The 20,403-nt window shown below is 41.0% G+C and overlaps 1 long non-coding RNA gene across 1 annotated transcript; it reads right to left on the bottom strand.

Annotated features, from left to right (window-relative positions):
• Positions 1–7,092: 7,092 nt before the first annotated feature.
• LOC147329630 (uncharacterized) lies at positions 7,093–11,226 on the bottom strand. The gene is made up of 3 exons (XR_015128981.1): positions 11,210–11,226; positions 11,051–11,106; positions 7,093–8,591 (listed from the first exon to the last, which is right to left on the bottom strand). It is a non-coding gene; the product is annotated as an uncharacterized LOC147329630 (long non-coding RNA).
• Positions 11,227–20,403: the final 9,177 nt, after the last annotated feature.

Consider the following 20,403-nt stretch of genomic DNA (forward strand, 5'->3'; position numbering starts at 1 on the left):
ACTCAGTGTTGGACTTGGATCAGCAGGATAAGCTGATGTTTAAAGGCAGTTGAGTCTCGCTGTATGAGAGTCCAGTTATTACTCAATATTTATGGATGATGTTCTTTCAGTGTTGCACTTTGTAGACGCTCCCTGAGCCTCACAGCCAGCTGCTCATGAACCAGCTGACATTACCCAGCATTAGAGGCGGCTGTAAAAAAATGGATTTTCCTATTTAAATGGTTTTAATTTGAATAAAGCGATGTTGATTCATTCAATCCTGAATCGATTTTTAATATAAATGTATTTTGCCAGAATCTCAGGTTAAAGCTCCCAAAAGTATTTCAACAACAAGCAAACAGATAAAACAGTAAATGAGAGCAGCTAAACACACAAAGATGGAAACACAGAGCGTGGATCGTTCACTCGACGGCACGTACACGGACACGCCGTCGGGGCTGAAAGTGGACAGCTCACAGATCCTGAAGCTGCAGGTTTCATCTGTCTCCAACCAAAACTGACTGAACCAGCAGCAGAAGAAGATCCAAACTACGCTTTACGTTTGATGAACATCGTCATGAATTCTCTCTGACTTTGACGTTTACTTCCTGCACAGCTCTTTCTCTCTCAGTGTACTTCAAGAACAGTTTACCTTCAAAAATCTGTTTCCTGCATTATTCACTGCTTATTACGCACCAGTCTGCTGTTGTGTTCACTGCTGTCGGCCTCCCAAAACAAAGCCTCATTTCTGCTGTTCAATACTGAAGAAATGTAAACCTTTTAAAATGATGACAGATTACAAACTCTCAGCTGTGTCTGTAATCAAACCTCTGTAACTTTGCTTCACTTCAGCAGCATCAGCTCATGTTCACATGTTGATTCATGGTTTGCTTCAGTTTTTGATGGACTGCAGAATATTTTGAAGGTTATCTGCTATAAAAAGCCAGAACAGGAAAATCTGCTTCATGTGTTTCTGTTTGATCCTCAGTGACTTTGACACAAAGGCCTCTGCTGTGATGATCACACCTCTGATCAAGTCTCACAGTGTCAGCTTTGTTTTTATACATATGGATATGTGCTGATAAATGATCAGAATTATAATATTTCCCACTGTCTGCTGTGTGCCGTGACCTTTGACCTGCTAAAGACAGTCAGCTGTGGATTATTCATTGTTGTGTCTGATACTTAGAACTGTGAGGAAGAACACTACACAGTTAATCAGGGTCCCCTCTCTCTGAATCAGGAAAGGTGGGCAGGCCGCGTGTGGGCCGCGGGCCATACGTTGAGTCTCACTGTTTGAAATGTGAACATTGTTCTGCTGCAGTCAATGGACTAAACCAGAGAAGAAGAAAACAGACTTTACCATGAAGATCCTCAGTGTGGATCAGTATAATATCAGCCTGATGTCTGCAGTTTAGTGTCAGCACAACTTTCACATCATATTCATCTCAGCACAACTAAAACATGCTGACTGACCTCAGAGTTTCAAGTCCACATCCTGGACTCTCCAGGAAACCACACAGATGCTTCACTCCTGAATCCTGCAGCTTGTTGTTGGAGCTCAGCTCCAGCTGTCTCAGATGGGAGGGGTTGGACTTCAGTGCTGCTGCCAGATAATCACAGCTGATCTCTGACAAACCACAGCTCCTCAATCTGTATAAAGAATGAAAGATGTAAGTTTATTAGACAAAGTGTGAGCTTGAAATTATTCAGTGTTTCATCATCTGTTCAGAGCTGAAGAAGGTTCAGAATGTAGAAGTTTAGAAAATGGAAACTCCAAACAGCTGAAGCCAACAGGAAGCAGCTTCAAACAAACACAACAAGAGAAAAAACTCTGAATGTTTCACATTAAAGTCGTACATTTCTCATAAAAAAAGGTCAAAGACTTGAAAAAGTCGTGTTTTTCCTTCCAGGAACCACAAGGCTTCACTTTTAAAGGTGAAGTGTGAAAGAAATGGACATATTTGAAGTCCAACACCTTTTTCCAGTCACATTATTAAAGCAGACAAACTACAAGCTCATTTTCATTCCAACAAGTCATCTTCTGACCTGGACTAACAACACTGGTCTCTATGTGCAGCTGGCTGTGAGACCAGTGCTCAGGGAGCGTCTACAAAGTGCAACACTGAAAGAACATCACACACTCATTTGCTTCCATCATCCAACCTGAAGAGGAAACAGAGACGCTTCCCCTTCAAAGTAAAAGCTGCTCCTTTTGGACACAGTATCAAAGAAAGTCTACAGTATAACATAGAAAAGACAGAACAAAGTTTTGGTTGTTTTTAAATTGTGCAGAAGTGAAACTACACTAAGCTCAATTATGTGACAGACATTTCATCCCATGTCAGTTTGGCCTCATCCTGGGCTGGATTATCCAGCACACACTCTGACCACAGGCCCAGGGGCCACGCACAGCTGGGCTCCATCCAAGAGACAGGAAACAAACCAACACAATAAAAAGCACCATGTGATCTTCTTACATCTTCAAGACAAACATAGTCATGAAGAAAATTTATTCAAATGGATGGAATTCCTCCAGTTAACAGCTGGAACCGTCCATCTGGATTGTTGGGCTTGTTGTTGGGGTTCCTACAGAGCTCAGAGTGGACACACCAAGGTTCTTCTAATGAATGAAAGTCCAAACTCAAACTAGGAGGGAAAAACATTTTCATCAACTTCAATAAAAATCCAAAGATTAGAAAAAGTGAAGCAACAATGAGTCCTAGTACAGTCCCAGCACTGAAGTCCCTGCTGCTCTTTATACTGGATGTGCTGCATCACTGACTGACAGCTGATGAAGAGTCTCTGGAAACACTCGTTTATCTCCTCTGCTCTTCCTTCTTCTCTCTGCAGGTGGTGGACATGATGGTAAACAGGACGGTGTGTGTGCTGAGAGAGGAGGAGCTGTGTCCTGATGATCCAGAGAGGTTGAAGCAGCAGCAGCTTGTGTGTAGAGACGCTCTGACTGGGCCATGTTACTGGGAGGCGGAGAGGAGAGCTTCATCCAGCAGTGACTGACAGAGGAATGAGAAGAAGTGCAGATGACTGTCAGTGCTGCAGAGTGAACTGCTCTGAGAACAGCTCCACTGTCAGACACAATGTAGAGTCCAGCATCATCCCTGTGTGTCCCTCTGGATCTGACAGAGGATCATCAGTGTATCTGGACTGCTCTGCTGCTGCTCTGTCCTTCTACAGTCTCTGCACAGTCTCTGTCTGACTCTGGCTTCAGACCCTCCTGGATCAAACTCACCTGGAAAGACTTTCAAATTCAAATTCAAATTTTATTTGTCACACACACAACCATACCCAGTATGACATGAGGTGAAATGCTTGTAGCTGTGCAATGCCCGACCATTAAATGACAGTGGTTTTACAGTATTTACAATTTACAGGTTATTACAAAATGTACAGATTTAACTTAGAAATTTACAGTAAAAATGTGCAAATAGCAGAAAGAGATTATAAGGAAGTGCACATGAAGAAAAACCAGTGTGTGTGGTGATGTGATGTGTGTGAGAGTCCAGTCTTATAGTGATGTGATGTGTGTGAGAGTCCAGTCTTATAGTGATGTGATGTGTGTGGGAGAGTTCAGTCCTACACCTGGTTCACGCCGCAATGTATTGCGCCATTTTCCGGGTCCACAAATCAAAACAAACGCATCGTGTTGGAACGACGACGACATGAAACATGCTTAAAAGCAGCTCCAAAGAAAACGGACGGTATAGAGACCGATTGCGTCCTGAGGCGAAGCAGCAGCACTTGAAAAAATTAGAGTGCATCGCAAATCTGGACCCATATGAAATACGGCAGTGGAGTAAAGACCCAGACAACTTACCGCCACTGTCCTACCCTGATATCTTCACGTATCTTGTTTGTGGAGTAAGCGCTTACACTGCGAACCAGTTTTGTAATTACAAGTCACTGGAGGCGCACATCCAATTTACAAATGGCTGGGTGCAAGATTTGGCTATTTTCAAGCCGCCAAACTGTGAGTACGTCGTCATTAATACCAAGGTAAGTCAGCTGGAGTGCATTGAGTGTAATAGCCATTGTCCACCCCCCCACCATAATTAATGTTGTGTGATTGGGCCATCTGAACATGCTACTTATATAAATCCCAGCAGGAAGCATGTTTTAATAGTGTGATTGGGTCATCTGAACATCCTAACTATATAAATCCAAGCAGGAAGCATGTTTTAATAGTGTGATTTGGTCATCTGAACATGCTACCTATATAAATCCCAGCAGGAAGCATGTTTTAATCGTGTGATTGGACCATCTGAACATGCTACCTATATAAATCCCAGCAGGAAGCATGTTTTAATCGTGTGATTGGACCATCTGAACATGCTACCTATATAAATCCCAGCAGGAAGCATGTTTTAATAGTGTGATTGGGTCATCTGAACACGCTACCTATACGACAGAGCCATTTACCATGTAAGGTAGCATATTCTGATAAGTTAGCACGGATTGATAGACAAGACTATAAATTTACGCTACGGTAGGATGTTTTGACAGAACACCGGTTCTCGTCGCCAACATTTTTCTTTTGTTAAGCTTACTGTTATCAAGGCATGGTAAATGAACAGTAAACCTTGCCTGATGACTAATCTTCCCGTTTCCCTCTCATTGATTTATTTGGGTTGTCATGGCAGAAGTATTAAACGATGCCTTTTATTAGAACATAAGCATTTAAATGCAGTAATTGTATTTGAATTAGTTAAACATGAGTGGGCAACTCTGACCATGACAAGACTGCATTTGCTCTAAAAACTTAATAAAAAATTTAGACATATTGTTGTCATTATTTTTACTCTTCAATTTTATGTGTTTTTTCTTTAAGATGGTATCAGAAGTTGCTCCTCCACCATGAAAAAAACCATCTGCATATATTCTTTCACTACATCCACGATTCTCCTCTGTGGTCTTCCTCATTCATCCTGTTTGGAGCTTAATGTTCAACATCCTTTATCTGTTAAATTACAGAAGGAGAAGTAAGTAATCATCAGAGCAGGAATCATGATAAATGATAAATAGATTACCAGTACATACAAACATAACACTTGGATAATTTCTCTGATAACGCTGCATTGGATGGGTTTATTAACGGTGGGCTGAAATTGTACTACAGTCTGCTGGTGAGGAACTTTTTTGAGTGTTGAATAAAATGTCCTCCACAATCTGTATATGAATTGTCATTAAAACCACAGAGATTCTTACTTATAAAGGAAAGAAAAGTGGGACAAAGCCCATCAACATATAGTGTATATTTTCTGAAACATTACAAAGATGCAGGTAATTCTGGGTTCACCTGAATTACAGATTAGACTGGTGGACAAACAGAGATGTTGTGTACAACTGGTGACAGCATCAGTGACAACAAATTAATCAGCAAGGTTGGAAGCAGAATTAGGAGGCGTCAGAGTCAGCGAGGGTCAGAGATCGACGAACAAATTTCCCACCTTCATGGATAATGCATCACCCTCAAAAGGATTCAAAATTTGGGCCACGAAGAACAGTTCAGGAAACCTATTTTGTTTCGTCTGTGAAACTGTATAAATGAAATGTAAATTATGTTAAAGGCAAACACATTTGTAAGCCATAAGAAACAAACATGCTTTGCAATATACCTTCAAACATCTGTATAGATTTGATACATTATTTATTAACTGAATTTGCTAACATGTCTTACATAGTGAGAGTATTTCTTTTACTGATGATATTTCAATGATATGTATTTTTTATGACTAAATAATGCTCTATCGAACACCTGGCAATAACAGCAGGTGTGGCAATTTTGTAATTTGTTGTTTAAATTTGATATTATTGTAGGCAGTATATTTTCTTAGCCTTTGTCATACTCATGCTTAACCCTCACAGGCTCAAATAAAGTTTTTGTTGCTAATGCACAAAATAATACCTGCAGTGGTACTTCTGAGTAAAAAACTCATGAAATATGTATGTGGGGTGATCAGGTTGTTAGCTTTTAACTGTTGCAAATCTGCAACGCCTGCCTTGAGAGGGTTAACACAGCAATCTCAGAAACAGTACAGTAATTTGGGGTGTGGATCACAGGGTGAAGAGTGGGGGTCACCCAGAGTCAGAATCCAGTGAAATATCAGTGTCACCTCTTACAGTTTTCCTGTAATCTGAGCTCAAAGATGAGGATATTAAAAGTACAGTACTGTATATTGGGTAAATTTTACTGTAAATTTTCTCTGAATCGTACAGTAATTTTTGCTGTGGATCACAGGGTGAAAAGTGGAGATGAACCAAAACTGGGAGTGGATTGTGAAGTACAATAGTGTCAGGACACAAAAGACTGCTTTTCTAAGCCAGTCGGCACCCGTACCGTAATATGCATAAGAATAGTGCAACAACATTTTAGGTGCGGCTGGCTTGACTGTGTCGTCGTAAGTGAGGGCTCACTTGACCACGGTCAAATATGGTGCTGGAGAAACAAACTACAGAGAACTTCGTAAAGAGAGTATTGAGTGCTTTGGCGATGTAAATGGACTGGTTCTTATATAGTACTCAAAGCACTTTAAAGAACTTGCCTCATTCAGGTGTACGCAAGCACTTTTCTCTGTAAGCACTTTCTGTGTAATGTTCACACACATTCGGAGAGCAACTCTGCGTTGGTATCTTGCCCAGGGATATTTGGCATGCAGACGGGGATTGAAGCACCTTCCTCTACTACCTGAGCAAAGCCACCCCATGTTCGTCGGTGCACAGATTTCTTTCAATACAGTATTATCACAACTGTGCAAAAATACAGGCATGAAAGCTTAAAGTGCGCGATCACAATAAAGGTGACGCTCAGAGACTGACTGAGTGATCTGAGAACTCATCAGCCCTCATCACTGCCTTCACTTACTTGCTGCTATGGGTGCAGGAATAACACAGTTATGCAGTTACTTTCTCAGTCTGCTAGAGCCTCCACTTGAACGCAAGAACCTTCATTTATCTTCTCAAACGGAATTCAAAATGTTTTTTACAAATTGAAGGATTAAGATATAAATCGCAGAAGCATCGATCCACACATTCAAAGAAGAACAACCCAACAAACTCTTCATAAAACTCCAAGAGTATGAAAATCTTTATTTCTGTCTATTCTGTGTTGTTAATAACATCACATCTTCACATAGTAGCAAAAACATATTAAAAAAACATTAATCTCAACATGCATACTGTACTTCAAGTTTCTCTCATGGAAAGGCCAGTGTTACTTTTATAGTATCCTTTCCATAAATATCATAAATATCTTTACCCATGTAGTGGAATTATTTTATTTTTTCATTTTAGTTAACAAGTATAATGTGACCACATTCACTTTTTATCAGGACAAGCTACACCACCACGGTGGTTAGCATACAATAACACTGCCTTGTTCTCAAAGCTTCTTGCTAACTGTACTTTTTTCTGAGATGTTCTCTTTAAGTAAGGATACTGAAAGTGTAAGCAGTGTATACGGTCACATCACGTGCTTAAGGTTGTGTTAGCACTGATAATTCCTTCACAGTTCTTTAAAGATGCTGAAGTCATCATATCAGCTGTAAATGCAGTGCTGCTGCTGTCCTTACGCTATACTTTCAAGCATCACACTTTCTTACTGACCAGTTTATTTCCACTTTTTATGCTCTAGTATGGTGTGACTGAATGAAGTCAGCAAACCAAATTCTGTCCATCTGAGGATGAGAAAGAAACTTGCATGAAATGGGAAGAATGAGATGAAGATGGCTCCTATGCTTTAGACGTGGCACTGTTTCTGCCATTGTAAGTACGCTAATGCTTGAAAGATCCATTAAAAGTCTGACACTTCACTCTTCAGCTGGAGCGTCCATCAAGTTTTACATTCCAGGTTTCCTCGTTGGGATTACGACTCAGACGATGATGTGAAAAATTAGTTATTACATTAAACCCATAAAATCAACACTGGCAAAAAAGCCGTGCACTTCACAGAGCAGCTTTCTATGGCCGAGCAGCTCCTGCAGGTGTAAGGTGTAGGTGTCACAGCACTCTGGTCCAAAGAGTTTATGTGCAGCATGCAGACAGAAAATGGCTTTACAGAATATGACTGAATGTTGAGGCACCAAAACACACTCAGTCTGCCCCTCAGTCTGATCAAGAAGAAAACCTGACTGCGCGCTTCATAACATCAGTATGATGATGTCCCAGAGGCCATGTTCAGGTTATTCTCCCGTCCACACTGAGCGGGCGGATCAGTGGAGTCTGCATTAGCTTTAACAGAAAGGTCTGATTTAAGCAGGTAAGCTGAATAGACAAGAAAAGCTAGAAAGCTTTATCAACTATAACCCCAGCGAGGACCTTGACAGGTGTCTTGTGTACAGGTGAAGGCTGGACAGTCAGCAGGATACCTTCCTAACATTTGTCATTCCCAGCATTGAACCATTTCCTGGCACAGCCTCAGTGAAACAGAGCATCGTTTCCACCCCACAGTTACAGACAGGCTGTGCTTTTCTTTGGTAACACCGTCGAAAGAGAAGCCCCGTGTCCTCTCTCAGTAGCTGCTTTCGTGTCATGTCAGGATGTACAGGCTGCTCAGTGCTGACGGGTCATCAGTCGGTGTGCTCTGAAGGATGATGTCTCTGCACAGTGTCAGCAAATGAGAAGGAGATGAGTTGTAAAGGAGAGCCAGAGAAAGGCAGTACTAACCTAAAGCCAGTGCCTCCACCTGCTTCTACTCCTCCCACCTCTAGTACTAACACTACTCTACTGATACTACAACCACTGTAGTTTGACTTTAATGCTACACACTGGTACAGTACTGGTACACTTACTGGAGTTTTACTCCTGTTCCTGCTCATCACCACGCCTACTACTTTTTTAAACTTTATGATAAGTGTGAACATTTACACAACAGCATACAAACAAGTTTAAAGTAGAAAAAAGGAAGCAAAGAGCTGAGAAATACATAAAACATAACACAGAAGAAAAAGAAACCTTTGCAGGGATTCCTTCTACACCCAGTTTGAGTAAAAACTAACTGAAACACAAGGAAAGAAGATAAGATCAACTAAAATAAGGGTTGTATAATAATACTTAGTACTGGCAGCCAGCAGCGCCAAGCCTCAGCCTCCCAGTAGACACACCTATGGTACCGATTTAAAATCCTACATGTCTTTGTTCTCAGGTTATCACGTTCACAAACTTTGGTGTCCACGCTATTTGCCTGCCAGGCTGACAATGATTTAGATCACAGAAACATTTTTAAGCTGTTATTCCTGGTTTCACAGTGGAAAACTCCGGGTAACGTCCATTATCTTTGCTCCTGTATAAGACTTTCCTGAATGCTGAGGTTTGGTCTTCCACATGAAATTCAGTACTTTTGTTTCAGTTTCATTAATGATGCATTGATTTTGGACATCGATGTAATATATATGTGATACACGACAGTCTTTGAGTCCGTCCTTCTCATATATAATCCCACTGTTTTTGCACTTAGTAATGACTGATTTAAAAAAGAAAAGTGAAATATTTCTAATGAACTCACCACGATTCTTATTACAAACTTCATTAAGAGCTACTGGATCAACAGGGGTGTCCTGGATTTGTTAGTAATATAATATAGTAATATATTATTATTAGTTTTAATTATTTAGTCAAAAATCAATTCCAGACTGCTCTGAAAGAAATCAAAAAGAAAGGACATTTTCTGAAGACTGAGCTTTAATGCCAGATATCTATACGATCCAAATGTAAACACACACTTGTAGTTACTGAAATTATTCATTTTCACAGGTTGTGTGTCAATTGTTTGAGAAAACCTGGTGTTAATGTCCCCTCCTCCCACAAAAATGATCAAAAGGAAGTGCTGAGGTTATTATCAGGATGTCCTAAAAGCTCTCAGTTAATCCAACATGCTGCAGCGAGAGTCCTGACAGGGACTAGAAACAGAACATTTATTGGCTCCAGAATAAAAGATTCAAAATCCTCACATAAAAGGTTTTGAATAATCAGCCCCTGTCTTATCTTAATGACCTTATAGTACCATATCACCCCATTAGAGCACTTCGCTCCGAGTATTTAAAAGTAAAATGGGAGCCAGACCCTTCGGTTTCCAGGCCCCTCTTGGTAAATGGACCGGTTCTTATATAGTGGTTTTCTACTCTGAGCACTCAAAGCTTGCCTCATTCACCCGTTCACACCCATTCATACTCTGACGGATGCACCGGAGAGCAACTTTCATGCAGGATATCTGGCATGTAGACGGGGAGTAGGTGACCTGCTCCCCCACCTGAGCTACAGCCACCACTTCTGTGGAACCAGCTTCCAGTTTGGGTTTGGGGGACAGACACCCTCTCTACTTTTAACATTAGGATTACAACTTTCCTTTCTTCCCTGAATCCTCCCTTAGTTAGCCTAAGTCTAGGCTGCTGGCAGGTTCCCGTGATGCACCAAGTGTTTCTTCTTCAGTCGCCCTTTTCACTCACTATCTATTTAAACACCTCTCTGCATTCAATCATTAGTTGAGAATATTCTCTGGCTCTCTTCCCCAGATTGTCTTTATCCAGTCTTCCTCCTCTCACCCCCCCAACCAATCGCAGCAGATGCCCGCCCCTCCCCCAGCCTGGTTCAGGTTTTCACCTGCTAAAAGGGAGTTTTTCACCTTTGTGCACCATAATTGCAGGGCCTTTACCTTACAATATACAGTGTCTTGAAGTGACTATTGTTGTGATTTGGTACTAGCATAAAGAAAATTAGCACTAAGGAAAGTAGTTTTCTGTACAAAGTGTCAGGTAGACGGTAGTTGGTAACTTTAATGGCTGTTTTTCTTTGGAGGGCTGCATGCAAACACATAGGCTGCATTTCCTAAATCCTTGGATCTGAGTAACCAACAGAACAAACACTCTAGTGTGACTCCTGCTTTAACGCTACCATTAATGCTAGCAGTATTCATGCTACTTCCACATGCTACTCTGAAAATCACTTCCAGGTCTATTAACAATAGTATCAAGAAAAATACTATCCTGATTACTTCTGATGTACTAGGATTACTAGTTTCTCACAGTGATTGATAGCTCTTGTCAACATACAGTTAACATACCTGTTTGTTCCCAGAACTCTGAACACACGACTCTCATCTGTAATTTCTTGTGTTACCTGCACATAAAGTGAAAATTCACATGTGTAATGACTTAGAACAAATATGATAAGCACATGATACGAGCTCAGCCAACGCTGGATGAATTTACTAGTTCATCACCTCATCTGAATGGAAACTTTTGTCAGGTGGGGGTTAACTTCACACAGTCGTGTTATATCAGTAAAGTCTTGACAGCTTTTGTCAGCTTTTACCAATCAGTTTTTTTTTTTTCTTTCACTCATTCATTCATTCATTCATTCTTTCTTTCTTTGCTGATAGTGGAACCTATCGTCGCATTTAGTTTCCACTCTCAGCAAAATGACGTCATTTCAAAAAGAAAAAGAAGAACTTTTAGATCGGATTACCTCGCTGAATCCTTTTTAGGCCGGGACTTTCATTTCATTTCATTGTCCCAAATAAGTGGCTTTCTCCTGAGCCCATTTTAATGTGGAGAAACTCACTTGTAACAATTTTCTCGACTAGTCGTATAGCACTTTTAATTCCCGACGTGCAGATCTGCTTAAAGAAAAGAAATTGACAAACAGAATCAGTGCCTGTTCAAAAAAATGAGAAATAAAAAATAACAAAGATTATCAAACAAAACTTTCAGTGCACTGTGAAAGTATCAAAATAAAAAGGCCTTGTTAAGTCATGACACAAGCTCCTCATCTCAGGAGGGTAAATCATACCATTAGCATGGTTTATCATACCATCATACTAATCGGCAGGCTCAACTTCACAACAGAAGAGAAAAAAAAAAATCATCAGCTAGATTCACTCCAAACCAACCATCAGCTGCACAACACACAACATAACCCTAATGTCTTATTAGCTATGAGTTTAGTCACCAGGTCTGTGCTCTTCACTCATTTAGGCCACAGATTTATTCAGTTTTCCTTTTTCCCTTCATCATAAAACATGTGACATGTTGTCATGCACTTCACAAAAGAAGTTTGTTCTGATGTATTCAGAGTTGTGTATCTAGGTACAGGATTCACTCGCACATCAAAGCAGGAAACTCAGTGTTTTAGAGTTTCCACTCAACACACAACAAACTCCAACACATCTCATTCACTCGTGCTAGAATTCAGTCACCTTTCCTTAATCTAAGAACGATCAACTAATTTGCATATCAGCTATTAACCCACTAAGTTGACAGGACAACAGAAATGCATGTTCAAAAATTATCACAAAAGACAATTTCCCTCGTACAGTAAATTACTTGTGCTGCATCAATCAAGCAGGAAGCTTCTCCCAATTTACTATATTAACTAAATTTATTATCTGATCACTAGTTGGTCAAACCAGGATCTTTTTCCCACAAAAGTTAAACTGTTGTCCTGCAACCTAGAGAGTCAATTTTTTGCATTGGATAAATTCAGTATTTGATAACAAGTGTCTGCTAAATTGACACTATTTTAACACTGATGAAAGATAACAAGCTAATTTTCATTGCATGTGTGTTTGTGTTATTAGGCAGGTCTAATGCATGTCTGTGGAGCTGCGTCTCCAGCAGGGCATGTTCTTAAAGCTGCCTTTCCTACACACTTCTCTACTATTATTTGATCATTTCTTAACTAATGTGTTATGAGTCCACTGGTCTTTGCATCACACTAAGTGACTTGGACAAGATGATAAACAGACTCACACGCTTAAGATGTTGTCTAATCTTCATGAGTTATTTTGTGTTTGGAAGTGTTAGTAGGGTTAATGCATGTTGTGCTTGTGTGTGTGATTTTGTATATGTTTCTTTTTTGCAGTGTTTCAGACTCCTTCACAATTTTCCAACTTAAGCAGTCAGTTTTGTTTTTCCCAGGTTTGCTAACCCAAATTTTGATTTCCCACATTAAATAATTCCTATGTGTTCTCACCACTCCTCTCACTCTGTTGTCCTCTCACTCTGTTGTCCTCTCCCACTTCAACAGTCCAACAGCCTGCAGTTCTCCTTCAGCTTTGTCCTGTGTTCCACTGTCTCTTCTTGCCATTTTACTCCAAGGGTGGCAAATGTCAAACTCCAACAGTCTACTCAGTTCTCCTCAAAAGTTTTCTTCACATGTATAGTGAAGTTGCAGCTTGTTGTAAACACAGTGCCATTCATCCGATCAGTCAGGATGATGGGTTTGCTCTTCTTCTCTGATGCTGTTTGTCCACATTGCTGCTTGCTGGGACTCTTTGCTGCTGTCTCTTTATCTGCCATGTTATTGCTCTTTGGAGCTGCATTCCTTGTCTTCAGGGAGGTGTGAGAGCTTGTGAGGTTGAGAAACACATGGCACTGTAAATAAGTTAGCCAGAAACTTGGCCTGCATGTTTCCAATGATGTTAAATTATAACTTTCTTCCGACCGCTGCATGTGGAAAATTGATTCAGGTCTGCTTTTCACCTGAAAGTGACAAACTAAGACATGCTCATTATTATCATCACTGCTTAATCAACACACATCTCTCTCTCTCTGTGTGTGTTTTTGTGAACAGTCCTTTCTTAAAAGCAGAAAATTAAATTGTAGTTATTTTTGGCTGATCAACACAAAACCTTTTTCCTATGACCTTTTTTTTTTCCATCCATCCATCCATCCGCTTCCGCTTATCCTTTTCAGGGTCGCGGGGGGCGCTGGAGCCTATCCCAGCTGTCATAGGGCAAGAGGTGGGGTACACCCTGGACAGGTCGCCAGTCTGTCGCAGGGCTAACACACAAGGACAGACAACCATTCATACTCACATTCACTAGCACATTCACACCTAGTGGCAATTTAGATTATCCAATTAACCTATCCCCACAAGCTGCATGTCTTTGGACAGTGGGAGGAAGCTGGAGTACCCGGAGGGAACCCACGCAAACACGGGGAGAACATGCAAACTCCACACAGAAAGACCCCGGCCTGATCGTGGAATTGAACTCAGGACCTTCTGTGCGGCAACAGTGCTAACCACCGTGCCACCGTGCTGCCGCCCTTTTTTTTTTTTATCTACAATATAAATTCTTTCTCTTTTTCACTCTTTTTTTGTATTTTTTTTTTTTTTTAATAGCTGGTGACCTGCAGAATCCCCGCTCTCACAATCAAAGGCAATTACTTTTACACAGCGCACAAAAACACTGTGACGTCAGACACATTCACACTCACTTTTTCATCTGCGTAAATAAATCACATGGCTGATGATATGTGCCATGGTGATCCATAAATATGATCACCAGTTTATTTAACTATTTTTCAACCCAACAAAATAAATAAACAAAAACATGATGCTGATGTTATGAACACTCTACACACAAGTCAAGATGCAGGAAAACTGCTCACGGAAACGCTGCACACTCCAGTTATCACAGTTATCATAGTTCTGTTTGTGTGAATTATCTGCTTTCATTATTAATACCAGTTTATAGGTTGTTATCCTTTTTATTATTAGTTTGAATGCATTAAAATTAAATTGTAATTTAGCCTTTTGTTTATTTTACTTTATTCCTCTTGCATTTATATCTATTCAGTCGGGTCTGTTTCCAACCCTTTTTTAAACAACTTCAAACTACTGTGATCTCTAATTTTCACTGGGTGAGGGATTATTATGTTCTTCCTAGTCTGAACTGCTCTCTTCACCTGAGCTGCTATCCTATTCTGAGTTACTGTCTTCTTTGTTTCTTACAGTCACGTACAAAATGTCCCTCTTTTCCACACCTCCAGCATGTAGTGTTAAAACCACTGTTTGGTGTGTGTGTAGCCTCTACCTCTTGCTCTTCCACTATGCATTCCTCTCTCTTTCTTTTGGATTAGTTCTGCTCCGGCTTGCTGTTTTTCTAGACATTTCTCATCAGGTGTTAATTTTACTTGTTTATTCCCCATTTTCAAAGATTTTTTGCTGGGCCGTCACTGGCACGCTTGACTTCAGAGTGGTTTACTGATACGGCCTTCGACTTCACCCTAACGGTGAAGCGGTATCAGTTTTATGAGATGAAACTCAACCGTTCTCCTTTGTCACCAATACGTGAGCCTCAGCAAAGAAAACAAAAATAGAAGTAGTTCAGCAGCGTATTGTGCTGTAAAATCAACTTACTTCCAGACACATACACACATAGACATTTGCGCGCTAATTTGTCACGAGATAATTTCAGCTACCTCTAAAACTGGTCGAAACACAGTTCCTTTTGGCGAACTTAAACCTAATTTATCACATTTCTTTAAACCTTTGCGGCCGTCTTTATATACCAAATAGTGTTTCTCACCCCCGATGTCCCACTGACGGTTCGGATCACCAGACTGAATCCCAGCGCCGTGGACCTGGTCACCGGCCCAGACTCGAATTCACACTCTGGGACTCTCTCCTCGTCTAAGAGGGCTGTGCACAGACTTCGATGCCTACTCCCCACGGCGTCAGGAATCAGTGCTGGATCCTGGAACAGAGTCACAGATAACAGTTCTGATATATTCTGCTCCGGCTACGAAGGACCAAATAAATGTTAAGGAATATATTCTAAAACGCTTCTTCAGTAAAGACTCAGAGAAGAGAAACACACAGAACTTCTTGCTAGCAAGGGCAGTCTCAGAGACTCGCGCTGAGCTTTGCCCTGGTCTTTATTTATACTTCAGTGGTGCGTGTGTGTGTGTGTGTGTGTGTGTGTGTGTGTGTGTGTGTTCAGAGTGTGTGTGTTCAGAGTGTGACCCCATAAACAACTTCCCTTAACCTGCTGGTCTGGAAAATCCAACAGTTCATCTATATGTAAAGAAGCACGTAAACTAAAACAGACATAGCTACGTTAATCCTGCCGTAAAACAATAAAACAAGGTACGAACTCTCTCATGCTCCCAGGACGTGGGGGTGCATTCCTGGAGTGCACCCCAAGCCTGCAGCCTGTTAGAGATCACACACAATTGATTATATGCCTCTAAGTATACATCGTTGAATATTTCCTAATACAAATAACTACATGCAGTATTCTACCATATGCAAACTTATATCACTAAAAGATTATACTGACTACTAAATACAATTTTCCATTGACAAAAATGTATTATTATTATCTTTGAAATATCTCAGTGTGACACTGATACTGTACATGAGTGTGGTAGGTTTTGAAAACAGCATCAGCAGAGTACACAGCAAAGGGGAAAGGAACAATTGTTCCTTTCAAATTTTATACAAAACATCCAATCCTGGATCATATCCACTTAGGATTGAGTGATCCAAATACACCACATTGTGACAATAACCACGGCATAGCAGCTGATGAGCAGCAGATAGATACTGCTCATGGCACCACTGGTGCAACTACACTTGCAGTCAAGACCGCCTAAACCAAGACCAGAGGGTATCGAGACCAAGACAAGACTAAGAACAAGTCGAGACGAGACCAAGACCAAGTTCAAGATGAGACGAAGTCGAGACGAGACCAAGACCGAGACCAAGATGAGACGAAGTCGAGACGAGACCAAGTCCAAGATGAGACGAAGTTGAGACGAGACCAAGACCGAGACCAAGACCAAGATGAGACGAAGTCGAGACAAGACCAAGTCCAAGATGAGACGAAGTTGAAACGAGACCAAGACCGAGACCAAGACCAAGATGAGACGAAGTCGAGACGAGACCAAGACCAAGATGAGACGAAGTTGAGACGAGACCAAGACCAAGACAGACAAAAAAGTCTTTAAACTGCAGCCAGACGCTGCTTCGTTTACGGGTGTCAGGCATATTTATGTGTTTTTGCTTTCGCACAGCCCTCCTCACCACTGTCTACTGTCTCACTCACTTACTGAGAGGACAGACGCACCCTCCACTTGACTGTCGCGAAATGCAGATCCAAAAGCAACAACATGGCAGGTCAAGAGACAACAGCAGTATCCTGAGCAGCGAGGGGTCGAGCAGCAACAGCAGTATGTGCAAAAGGCATCAGCAAGGAGAAAACACCATCATCATGACTGGATGGATGGAGATGCGTTTCCAACAAGCTGCAACTTCACTGTGTGTGAATGCAAATTGAGAACAGTGTCTGAGTTGGACATTTGTTACGTTTGGAGTGAAACGGCAGTGGAAGAGACAGTGGGCGTAGATTTCGTTTTGGCATTGGTGGGGACCAATGACCAATGATTCAGTTTTTTTTTCCTTTTTGTCTGTGCTTCTTGATAACAAAAGGAGAAATGTACTTGCCTAAATATGCTCTTCTACATGCTTTTAAACCATTTAAAATTACAATTGATAGTTTTATATGTGAGTTATATAATGCTAAATTACAATTAAACAAATGACTAAGTATTTTAGACTTTCAGTCAGCAAGCCGGCCTAAAAATACATCAACGTAAACACACTGGCGACAAACTGAAATACTGCAAAGAATGTGGGAGAAGCTTCCCCACGTCAGGTGACTTAAAACGACATGAACTCTTTCACAGTGGGGTCAAAAAGCATCTCTGTGATCAGTGTGGGTCATCCTTCACCACTGCAGGTGACCTTAAAACACACAAACGAGTCCACACAGGAGAGAAACCATACAAGTGCAGACACTGTGACAAAAGCTTCTCACATTCAAGTAATTGTAACGAGCATGAACGTACACACATGGAAGGAAACTACAGCTGTGAGCAGTGTGACAAGAGCTTCAGTAATCTCAGTTCATACTCTGCACACAAACAATCCCACGTTACTAATAAACTGTTTCACTGTTACCAATGTGCCAAAACATTCACTTCATTATCTGCTCTGTGCAAACATCAGCGCGATCACGCAGGGCTGAAATCGTTCCCATCACAGGACGACAGCGAATCTGAAGAGAGAGAAACATCCTCTGGTTTCAGAGTCCAACTTAAAACCCTGGAGATCAGGCTCCACAGAGTTCAGATCGGCTCTCCTTAAAGATCTAATGAGGCTATGAATCAAAATGTTCCTGTAGTTCCATTTTAATCTTTATAAATTGTTCTTCTGTAGTGTTTGTGTTCAGTGGTTACCTTTTTTTTCAGTGGTTGGATGAAAAATCAGTTTCCTGTTGTTCAAGTTTTTATTGAATGTATTTTATTAAAGTTCTTAAATAAAGTTAAAAAAAAGTTAAATAAAGAATTGTTTGAACGACAAAGATTTGGAGCCATGATGTCATTTCCTGTATTTCAGAGTAAAGACTGAAGTGACAAATGGAAACATGTTTACAGTCATGGAATAAACACTGATGGGTCATCTGTAGGAAGAACTATTGCTGACCTGACAGACTCGACCTTGTTTACAAAGAAAGAAAGGAACTGATTACATGTGTCAGCAGAGGCTTTCAGGGTTGTTTAGAGTAGAGCTGATAATGTTAAAGAGAACACGGGGATTATGACAATTTAACACAATGATCTGAGAAAAATATCTGTTTCTCTCACTTTCACTGTATTCTGATCAAATTTCCAACATTCTTTTAACATTTCAAAAGAAACCTGCAATTTGTCTTTCTTCCACTTCCACTCTGCTCTCCTACACTGACGCCTGACCAATGTTCCCTCTAAGCTGCAGGCGTGAGCAATTGCGCACTGCAGGCACGGTCTCTGCGCACAGTACATCTGTGTTGCGCACAAAAAAATCCAACCTGAATTGGTTTTCTTCCTGAATACTATCGTTGTTTATATTTACTGCGGGGAGAAACGGTAAAAACGGCGTTTTATAAGGAAAACGCTCGAAAGCCTGTGAGCAAAAAAAACAAAAACCCCACCCTTTCCTATTGGTCGAAAGATGTACCATGTCAACCAATCAAAAAATTCAATTCAAGTCAACTTTATTTATATAGCGCCAAATCACAACAAAAGTCGCCTCAAGGCGCTTCATAGGTAAAAATGATATTGCAACAGTTGTTTAGGGAGGGGGAAGTTTTAGGAGTGACGGCGTGTTTGAGATGTGAGAGATTTGCCACGTTTAGCACAAATCTTGTGTCGTTAGTGTGTAGTGTAGTCAATACGTTTGTTGTGTGTGTCAGAACAATGAGACGACTGCTGAATGTTACAGGTGTTACAGCAGTGATACATCTCCTGTTGTCAGGCCTGCAGGTATCAGGCTGTTGTTCTCCTTCATCTCATAGTGGACAGAAATTATTTTTGGAGCGGCACAAATAATTTGTGTGGCATCAGATTCTCGCTTTGGCTGTGAGAGGTCCCGGGTTCAAATCCTGGACGAGCCCACGTGTTGTCTATAGAGCCTCTCAGCTGCCACATGTTGTTTAGGCTCCATTTGAAAGAATCTCTGCAGCTGCACACGTTCCCATAGTCCCTCATACAGGGACAGCTAACAGAGCTGATATGAAGGATGTCATTGGCCTTGTTCTTATTGTTTACCATTTGAATTCTCCAAAAAGTTTTTCTAAGGTAATTATTTGTTATTCATGTTAACAAGATAACACAGAGTTTTATTTTAGATTAAATAAGAGAATTCAATTCAAACTCACTCTGCTTTTCAATCCTGGACACAGTTATTCCCACACCAGGAAGTGATGTTCTGTGTGAGGATGCTCTCCACAGCGCCTGAATAGAAAGTTCTGAGGACCACTGGAAAAACCTGCTAACTTCCTGAGTTGTCGGAGACAGTACAAGCGCTTGCCTAGCCTTTTTGGACTGGACGTGAATGTGAGCAGACCATTTCAGGAATGAGGAGATGTGAACACCGAGAAAGACAATGAAGCAGAAACTGCTAAAAGTGGGATTCAAACCCACACCTCCAGGGGAGAGTGAGCACTAAACACAGCACCTTAGACCACTCAGCCATCCTGAAACAGACTGAACTGAACTGATTTTCTGATAAATCCAGAATCCAGTTTAAACTCCTTCCCTTCACATAAAAAGTCTTGAATGAACCTTTGGTCCAACTGTTCTTCACACCTGACTGGTAACAAGATGGCGCTGGTGTGCGTGGTTGCTCGTCTGTCACTCTGAAGTTTGTTTCTATTATTTCTGACCTGTGTCATTCGCCAAACAAAGTCTCTGCTGAGGTATAATCGCCAGACATGATGATCATCTTTTATTGAAAAGGTCGGCACCACCAGGCCTCTTATCACAGCTCCTGACTCTGACCCCTCTGTCTCTGTCCCTTGCACTGCTGATTTTAATAATAATAATGGATTGGATTTATATAGCGCTTTTCAAGGCACCCAAAGCACTTTACAATGCCACTATTCATTCACTCTCGCATTCACACACTGGTGGAGGCAAGCTACGGTTGTAGCCACAGCTGCCCTGGGGGGTGTCATATTAACCCCGCAGGTTCCTCCAGGATCCTTTCCCTCCACGATTTTTAAAAGAAATCTTTCCTAGTATAGGGCAGTCTGTCCTTGACATTATTAACAGCAGTCTGTCCTCTGGTGTGGTTCCTGCAATTTTC

Source organism: Aulonocara sp. 'chitande type north' Nkhata Bay, linkage group LG5, assembly GCF_057382095.1.
Source record: "Aulonocara sp. 'chitande type north' Nkhata Bay isolate Kocher_YH1m ecotype deep benthic linkage group LG5, A_spYH_male_GT1.1, whole genome shotgun sequence".
NCBI classification, from domain to species: domain Eukaryota; kingdom Metazoa; phylum Chordata; class Actinopteri; order Cichliformes; family Cichlidae; genus Aulonocara; species Aulonocara sp. 'chitande type north' Nkhata Bay.